Below are 10,340 nucleotides of genomic sequence, written 5' to 3' on the forward strand. Positions count from 1 at the left end.
CAACCTAATCTTCAGTTGTCCTTATTTGATGTTGATATTCTTGATACTTTAACATTAAATGTTAAGACGCATGGTTATAATTATGCTCCTGGTTCTGAACTTATATGTTTATCTTATAGAATTTATTTTAAATTATTGTCTACTCTGAATACTAGATGTAAATTATATGATACATCGAATCAGACTATCTTGATGGAAACTAATTTCACAAGGTCTAAGGTCACCACAAGGAGACCTATCAAGTGGGAAGAAATTAATTTCCCAACTATATAGACTTTGGATTTGGTTATATCCCCAAGTTAGGTTATAAATGATTTGACAAATAGTGAATATTCTCAAATTACTGAAAATTCTGATGGTAGGATATGTATTCAATTTTCTGATAAATCTCCTGTTTATAACAGACGATTTTTCTCAGGGTACAGATCTTTGCCTGAAATTCTGCACATTTCTCCTATTACTCCTGATGTTCCTATTTATGGTCCAGCAAGAAATAAGGCCTTATCTTTGCATACTATAAGTGATACTTTGAGTGAAAAGGTTGGTGAAAGGGTTAAGATTGATGCCACAACTAATATTGTGCAGGCTACTGATAAATTGTCTAATATAGAACCTACTGCTTCTGAAATGGATTTTGACCCCAATAAGATGGCTAACAGAAATAAGATTTAAATGATGATAAAGCCTTAAATCGATTTTAGTCCAGGTTCTCTGGCTCGCCAACATATTCAAAAAGAATTTCTCCATAATAAATGGAATAAGTTTAAAACTTGGTTTTTTGAGGCTTATAGCCAAGATGATTTAAATAATATTTCTCAAGAGTTTTATGAAATATGTGCATTTCATAATCAAATTATGTATTTTGTTCCTTGGTTTATAACCACTTATTTAGCTTTAAACATAAAGGTCTTAGAACAAAAGACTTTTAAAGATGGAAGCGATAATATTACTAAAGCAGTTTACCCTCCTCAAAATTCTTTTATTTTGCCCAATAATACGGGTCTTACTTTCTCACCTTTTCAAAAATTCATTGAAAATAATGTTGCTTAAATTAGTATTAAAGAAATAAATAATTTGATTGCTCAAAACAATTATTTAAGTTTATATGTTAAAGTTATCGGTGAACATATTAGTTCGCTTTATAAAAAACTTGATGAGTTAATCGTTTTGGTTAAATTCATGAGTATGAGTTCAAAGGAAACTGATATTGCCTCCACTTCTGGAAGTAAATCAGTTGTTGTTAATATTCCAACTCATATTCAATGACCTATTGAAATAAAAGAATTCAAATCTAAGTCTTTAAATGATTTAGAAAAACTTCTTGATTAAAAGCTTTCTAATTTGAATGCTAAACCTATCGGTATTATTGATAATTTTCCGATTGAAAATGATATTTTTGAAATCAATAGTCTTAAAGTTCGAGGAGAATGAGAAAGGTCAAAAAGGCATGGCAAGAGTCATAGAAATAAGTCATAGGGAGAGTACTGGTGAAAGAGAAAAGTTGAGGAAGAGGAAGGGTCTACGAGTCAGGACGACGACTCATAGACACCAGGACGATTCGTAATATCGAAGCATAAATAAACTTCAAAGACTTAGGAATTTTCAGGTTTTTAGACCTGCAAGACTACAAGGGTCTACGACCCGTAATATTTTTTACGAGTCGTAAGAATGAGTCATAGAAGCAACTTCAGAGAGCCCAAATCTCAGGGTTTCAAGGACATCCAGGATGAGTCATTTCTACGACTCGTAGAGTCCAATCCGTAAGTTCAGAATTCAAAGATTAATGAAGGATATTTCTGTCTTTTTCCAAGTTCGGTTCAATAAACCTAGACACATTTGTGGCTAATTTCAAAGTCTATATTTACCCAATTCTTCAAATTCCCCTCCTATTCTACTCATTCTTCAAAATTTTCCTAAGGCAAGACTATCAAATCTCTCTCAAGCTTCTCCTACAAAATCCAAGCTAGGATTTCAAGTTCTTGAAGGTTCCTCTTCAATTTCTGAGATAAATTCATCAAGGTATGTGGGGATTGATCCATGGGTCCCTTTCACCCATGGAGTACCAAGGTTTTTCCTCAAAGATTTCTTTAAATTTCATTGGTTTTCTAACCCTAATTTTGATGAATGTTGTTGGGCTATTTCAATTATGTTTTTCATTATTATTAATTATCATTATAAGTATGATTTTACATTAATTACATGATTTCAAGTTGAATTATGAATGTCCATGCATGAAGCTATTTTCAATGTTGATTTATATGAATTATATTTATGAAGTTCAATGATTTCAAAGTATTCTCATGGTTTTCATTCAAATTGACTATGTATATGAGTTTTACTCTAAATTCAAGTATGAATTATGATCATGGATTACAATTATGTTCAAGAGATGAATTTTGTGCCAGTTATGAAGAAAGGTGACTTAGTATCCTTAATTGGTGACCTAGGGACCTAATAACATGAATTATGCAAGTATGATTTGTAATGTTGAAAGGTTGTTACTCACATTGCAATTATGACATGAAAATGAGCTAATCTATGAAGGTTAAACCTATACACAAGTTTTATGATATATGCTAAGTATGATTACTATGTTATATATTTCGTGGGATTTGACTTAGCACTGAATGAGGCTTGAGGTGGGGGCTCAACCTACAGGGTCCTTATATAAAGTCTCTTGTCTCATAACTACGTGCTACCGTAGGATTTGCCTTGATTGCCTAGCTAGTGGATCCACATATAACATATGTTCATGACATCTGTCTAGCGAGGTAGAGTCTACCTTGGCAAGTAGATTCCCCTTTCTTCCGTTGTATGGGGAGATATCGGGATTCCATATTTTAGCTCGCATGGTCTTATTGTCGGTTATGGTTCTATCCCACATATATACATTCTCTTTATCCTTTTTTATGATTTCAACTATGCCTCTTAAATGCTTTGATTATTATGATTTTCTCATGACTTTACTCATTCTCTTTTATCATGTACGTTATTTGATCATTGCATCCTATGATTTATATTGCATGGCATGCCCACATACTTAGTATATTCAAAGGTACTAACGCATATTGTTGCCTATATTGTCTCATAATGTAGGGGTTGAGGATCACACTCCTTCCACACGTGGCTAGTTGAGTTCCTATCCGAGAAGATTGGTGAGTCTTCATCTATCGAGGGCGAGTTATGAGTTGTTTCCTTTTTAAAAGACTTTTTTTACATTCTTGTTGAGGGTGAGCTAGAGACATGTCCTATACCCCTCCCATCTTGATTTAGTAGAGGCATTCGTTGGACAAAGATGTAGAGTCTATGTATTTGAGTTTACACTTTATTTTATGATTCATGATTTAGACTCTTTCCTATGTTATTTCTGCTTTACTTTACCCTACGTATGCTTGCAATATGTCAAGAGACTTGGTTGGATCCCTTCGGGGTTTTGATCATCGTATTATGACTAGGCCCTTGGTTGGATCGTGATAGATAATGACGCTAAATTTTCAATGCAAATACAACAGCCACAAGTTCAAGATCATGAGTTGGATAGTTTCGTCCATGCACTTTGAGTTGCCTTGAGACATATGTTATAACTTTACCATGTTGCCAAATTTTTAATGCAAATACAACCGCCGCAAGTTCAAGATCATGAGTTGGATAGTTTCATCCATGCACTTTGAGTTGCCTTGAGTCATATGCTATAACTTTACCATGTTGCATCAAAACACAACCCAAACCGATACGTGAGGCATCACAATAGACAACAAACCCATCTGAACCTTCAGACAATGTCAAAATAGGAGCTGACGTAAGAAGATCCTTCAATATTTGAAAACTCTTCTCACATTCATCCGACCATTGAAACTTTACTTTCTTTTGGATCAACCTAGTCAAAGGCGAAGCAATAAAAGAAAAACCCTTCAACAAACCTTTTATAGTATCCAAATAAGACCAAAAAGCTTTTGTTATGTGTTGAAAAGTACGGTTTAAAATTGATTTAGAAAAAAACCAATTTAAAAGGTGTCGTCACTTAATTTTTAGGAAATTAAGAAAACCGTTAATTTAAAAGACTTTAACAGAAATAAATCTCAAAATTAGAAAAAATGGGTAAGGGTTCAAATTTTCATTTCAAGAAGGTATTAGCACTTGAAATAGCCGTTAACACGCGGTTATCCGGCGATTTGAAAAATTATATTTTTGACTAACTTTGAAAATTTTATAAATAAATATGAAAATTAATTCTATTTAAACAGAAATCAATTGGAAATACTTGAGATAACTTAGTAAGGAAACATATTTTATTAAAGTAACTAAGTAAAGAGAAAACAAAATTTAAATATATTTAAAGAAAAGCACTATATTTAATATATCTTAAATAAATTAAGAGCGATTGAGACTTTGACAAAATATAATTAAATAATGAAAGACACTTAAGCCATTTCGAAAAGATAATAACTTAGAAAAATATTTAAACAAGTAAATATTTTTTTACCAATCTCTTAAATAAATAAGGAATGGGAATTAACAAAATCTAAAAAGTAATCTTATAAAAGAAATTAGTTCTTTGTTTGGGGATTTAATTAGATAAATCAAAAAATTCAAAATTAAGAGTTAACAAACAATCAATTACAAATAAACAATTAAATAAAACAAATGATAAATTTAGGCTTCTTGTCCAAATTCAAACTATTGGGCTTAATAGGCCCAATCTTCAATCCATGTCCTAATTTCTAACAAAAAAAAATATTGTTGTTGCATTTGGGCCCTTAGACTACTGTTGCACCTGCTTTTGGACCTTTTTGGGCCCAATTTTGATGTATATCAGCAAGGTATATAATATATATAAGTGTATATCTCCTACTTTTTTCTGTATCTTTTGTATATCGGCTAGCATACCAAGAGTATACAGCAACCTGTAATCAGCTTCCCTATATTTTAGCTCCTATTTCTCAAACAAGATAGGTGAAGCAGACTCAAGAACATTTAATTGGGTTTCAGTCCAACATGAAGATGCAGGGAAAACATGAGTCCAATTGTACTCATTAGGGGAACAAATCATGCACAAAATAATGATAAGGGTTAGAGGCAAATTTGGATGAAATAGAAAATATGAATTTTATGCAAACTAATCAACTAAAGCCATACTAGAAAACATGGAGAAGAATAAAGGTAAATGCAGGCATATTTCCAAAGAAAGATATTTGATGCTAGAATTAATTAGAAAACCCAAACTTAGCAACTCTAAGAAGGCCAAATTTAATTAAACACATAGAAGACCTGAAAAAAATTCAGAATACAAGCAAATTGATAATAAGACGGGTCCAAGAATTAATACTTGTTCAACGATAAAACCTGAAACTAACTACCAAACCTTGAGAGAGAGAGTTTTAACCGGGAGAAGGGTAAAGGAAAAGAAGTAAACAAAATAGGTTATCTTATTTAAACTTCTACAGTTTAATCAAACAGAAAATGGGAGAGATGGAAGGGGCGCTAACTTTGAGTTTAACAAAGTATTCAAAGTTTATTAAAGAAGACTCACTCACGTCATGTTCAAAATCATATGTGACTACCTTCTAGTCACAACCAAAATAAGCATATGCAGAGATGGGACTGAACAAAAACTAGAGGACAAGGGAATTGAAACCTTAGGCAAGCACAAGAAGAAAACTTAAACATATATAATTTCAAAAGAAGCAGTGAGTTGAAAGAGTCATCAACAATAGTCAAAAACATAATAGATTAAGCTAAAATAGAGAGAAAACCACTTCCTGAAATTTAGACCTAAACATGAACAGGATCAGATTACACTATTATTAAAGAAAATCATATAAGGAAGGACAAAAGAAGTTGAAGCAAGATGAACTTGTATAATAATCTCATAGAAAGAGTAGAGAATACCAAAATTAAAGATAAGGCAGCATAGAGGTCAAAATTAATGAAATCAATGACAAATCATAGAATAAGTTCATCAAAGTTAAACATGGATACGAGCATGAACAAAGACAACTTTCTAATTTTGGTTCAATAAAGGGAGAATTAACAGATTCATGAATTAATTTAACAAAATAAAAAATCTGATTTAAAACTAAGTCTAGATATTACCCATGTATGCAAGAATTTATAAGAAAAACTTCAATCTTTGTTAATATGAAATTTCAATGGTTTATAAAGGAAGCAAAATCAGACAGAAAGGGAAAAAATAAATAAAAATAAAAAAACTTCAAGCTAACATGATTAAATCAACTATATACAAAGTAATTCAAAAGAAGGAACAAAACAAAACAAGGAAAAAAAAGTATCGAACAAACACAAAAAAGAGTGAAGGAAATTACTTTTTTTCGGCCAGCGATACTGAGACCGAATGAACTTGAGACTTCCACAATCACTAAAACATTCCGCAGTACTTCGAAAAAGAGGACGAAGGATGAGCAAGAAGGTTGAACTTTTTCTTCAACTCCTTTTCGATTCAAGCTATAAGAAGACAATTTAACTTCTCTTTTCTATTTGTTTTCTACCTTTCTTTCCTCTCTATTTCATAATCCCCAAAAAATCCACCCTCCACAATGGCTAGAAAGGAGATTTTTATAGAAGGAATTTGGTGTCGAAAATTGGACTGGGAGAGGGGGGAATAGGGGACTTGAGATAGAATTTCTGGATAAGAAACGAATTCGAAATTCAAATCTTGAACAACATTAGAAATATCCCTAAATTGCTTTCAAAAGATGTCAAATTCTCAACAAAACGAACGAATTTGAAGCTAGGTGGACAACTAAGATTTGATACGAAGCTTCTCGAAACCACTACTGACTCAAATCAAACGAGCCAAGGACGAAAACACAGAGATGGGAAAAGGGTAGTGTACTAATTGTAGGGTGAAGCTGAGGAAGAAGACGACATGAGGGGTGTACGGGTACGCATCTTTAGAATTGTATGTATGCGGTATATTGCGGTAGTATATGTACTCATCGGTCTTTGTTTTTTGCTGATGTATACAGGAACAAGGAAATGGGTAAATGGGATTGGGCCGCTAGTTTTGTTGATTTTGGGCTTGGAAGGGTCGATTGTATATGGAATTAGGAAATTGGGTTACTTTAAATAGTGTTGCTGAAAATTATATATGTCGCAATTGTATTGGGTAGTGTGTATATTATATTGTAATATATAGTGTAGAGTGTATAGGTGTTGGCAAATAATAATGTATAGGTGTTAGTTTAATATGTTGGAATTAAAATTGTGGGTCAATGGGTGTTGGGGAATTGGACACGTGTGATGGGTTATAAGTATGGTAAGGTAGTGAATTAAAAGGAATGGGCGGTGGGAATGGGCTGAAATTGAAAGAAAAAAAGTCCAAAAATGGCCAGAATTGCAATTTAAAAAAAGGGCCACATGAGTTTCAATTATAGCCGTTCAAATTATAAATTTAGCCAAAATAAATTTAATTGGTAAATTTGACTAAAATTTAAATAAGAACGTCAATTAATTAACAAGCTTCTTAATTTAAACCAAAATGAACTAATCAACTCAATTATAAACCAATTAACTCAAAATATAAACTATAATTAAACTAAATTAATTAATAAAATATTTAATTAAAAATAAAATCTTTTTGAGATAATTTTGGGATAATCATGAAAGAAAGTAGTTAAATATCTAATTCGAATATATAAAAAAATATATTACTAGAAATTATTTTTAAAAATGACAAAATAACTTGAAAATAATGTGAAAATTTTTTAAATAAAAGCTAATTATTTCAAATTGTTCGAAATTGAAGAAGTTCGATAATTAATTTGCGTTATGAAGGGCGAAAATTGGGTGTCAACAACTTCTAATATCCGAAGGAGACAATGGTCTAGGCCAATTCTTTACTGCCTCCGTTTTTTTTGGATCAACCTTAATAGCATCTTCCTCTGACTCCTCCTCCCAGGCTGGTAGAACTGACACCACATGGCCAAGAAATGTAATTTCTCTTATTCAAAATTCGCACTTACTAAACTTGGCAAATAGTTATTTTTTCCTTAGAGTTTGCAACACAATCCTCAAGTGACCCATATGATCTTTCTCATTTCGGGAGTAAATCAAGATATCATCAATAAACACCACCACAAACATATCTAAGTATGACTTAAAAATCCGATTCATCAAATCCATGAAGATAGCAGGAGCATTAGTCAACCCAAATGACATGACTAAGAATTCGAAATGGACATACCTTGTTCGAAATGCCATCTTGAGAATATCACACTTCCTTATCCTTAATTGGTGATAATCGGAACAGGGATCAATTTTAGAGAAGTAATTTGCCCCTTGCAATTGGTCAAACAAATCATCTATCTTCGAAATTGAATACTTGTTTTTTATGGTGACCTTATTCAATAGACGGTAGTCTATAAACATTCGGAGTGAGCTGTTCTTCTTCGTAACAAACAATATGGGAGCACCCCATGGTGAAATACCTAGCCTTATGAAACCCTTATCCAACAAGTCCTTCAATTGCTCTTTCAACTCCGTAAGTTTTGTTGGAGCCATACGGTAAGGAGGAATAGAAATAGGTTGGGTACCGGAAAAGAGATCTATGCCAAAGTGAATTTTCCTTTTGGGAGGAACACCGGGTAAATCATCAGGTAACACGTCGGAAAATTCATTGGCAATAGGGATCGACTTAAGAGTAGGAGTTTTGGCATCAATATCCCTAACCTGCACTATATGATAGATACACCCCTTAGAAATTATTTTTCGGGCTTTTAGACATGAAATGAATCGACCTTTAAATACCGAATCATTACCCTTCCATTCAAAAATCGGCTAATTAGGAAATTAAAACTTGACCCTACGGGTTCTACAATCAATAGATGCATAAGAAGCATGAAGCCAATTCACCACCTTATACACCTCATCAATGAACTCTTGAGGATCTTCGTTGACCTTCGAACCATGGAATTTGGGAGGGGAGGGTTTATCCTTGCAAAATCTCTCATTCTAGGAATTAGAAGGAGCAACAACTCCTTGGTTGGCCATAACATGTGCTAGCATAATGATAGCGGTATGAAACTCCGCATTGGTCACTTGGTCGGGCAAAGGACCATTTGCTTGAGGGAAAGGAGGGGCTTGGTCTCCATTAGCGTTGACCCCTCTATGCATAAGTGCTCTTCTTAGAGGCATTTTCTGAAAATTGCAAAGAACAATCGTTAGGGAGAGAAGTCTTAGAGTACACTCTATGGCATGACATAGATTATGAAGAAAGTGAAGATTTCCTAGAACGCCTTATAGCCTCCTATTCATAGACGTGACACGCTTCGCGTCTATGAATAAGACTCTACTTGATGCGGCATGTTGGACTCCTTAGGACACTCTTAAAACCTTGTGCTCTGATATCAAATTTCTCACGATCTTGACTAGGGCTTAGCCGTGACATGACGATCGAAACCTTGAAGGGCTCCAACCAAGTCTCTTGACTTATCATTAGAATGCATAAGATACAATAAATCAAAAAAACATAAGAAAAATCTCAAAGAACGTCTATCTTGAAGAGTATGAAATACGACAACATAGACTCTACATTTATGTCCAATAAGCCTCTACTAGTCAAAATGGGCGAGGACTAAGACATGTCTTTAGATCACCATCAATGTAACATAACAAAGTCTTTCAAAAAGAAATGAAGTCATAATCTCGCCCTTGAATAGATGAGGACTCACCAATGTCGGAGTAAGACAACTCAATCTAGCTACGTGGAGAATAAATGTGATCGTCAACCACTACATTTAGATATAATATAGGCAAAAGTATACGTTAGTACGTTTGAATGTACTAAGTATGCGACATGTTATGCAATACAAAACATGAGATGCAATGATCCATTACTATACATGCTATAAAATGATACGTAGAGTCTCGAGAAAACCATAATTTGATCAAAGCATTAAGAGACATAAATGAGATCATAAAGAGTACATAGAGAGAGTATACATATGTGGGATAGAACCATAACCGACAATAAGACCATGCGAGCTATAACATGGAATCCTGATGTCTCTCCAAACAACGGAAGAAAGGGGAATCTACTTGCCAAGGTAGACTCTACCCCACTAGGTGAGTCATGAACACGTGCTATATATGGATCCACTAGCTAGGCCATAAAGGTAAATCCTACGGTGGCACGTATGTAGTTATGAGACTAGAGATTTTATATAAGGACCCTGTAGGTCGAGCCCCCACCTCAAGCCTCATTCGGTGCTAAGTCAAAATCCATGGAATATATAACATAATAATCATACTTAACATACATTCATAAGCTTGTTCATAAGTTTCAAAATTTTCATAGAATAGCTCATTTTTATATCATAATT

General features: G+C 33.4%; 1 long non-coding RNA gene across 1 annotated transcript; it reads right to left on the minus strand.

Moving 5' to 3' along the window:
- Positions 1 to 4,518: 4,518 nt before the first annotated feature.
- On the minus strand, positions 4,519 to 6,993 carry LOC129871039 (uncharacterized). The gene is made up of 2 exons (XR_008762173.1): positions 6,324 to 6,993; positions 4,519 to 4,933 (listed from the first exon to the last, which is right to left on the minus strand). It is a non-coding gene; the product is annotated as an uncharacterized LOC129871039 (long non-coding RNA).
- Between the last annotated feature and the right edge of the window lie 3,347 nt (positions 6,994 to 10,340).

Source organism: Solanum dulcamara, chromosome 10, assembly GCF_947179165.1.
Source record: "Solanum dulcamara chromosome 10, daSolDulc1.2, whole genome shotgun sequence".
Taxonomy (NCBI): Eukaryota; Viridiplantae; Streptophyta; class Magnoliopsida; order Solanales; family Solanaceae; genus Solanum; species Solanum dulcamara.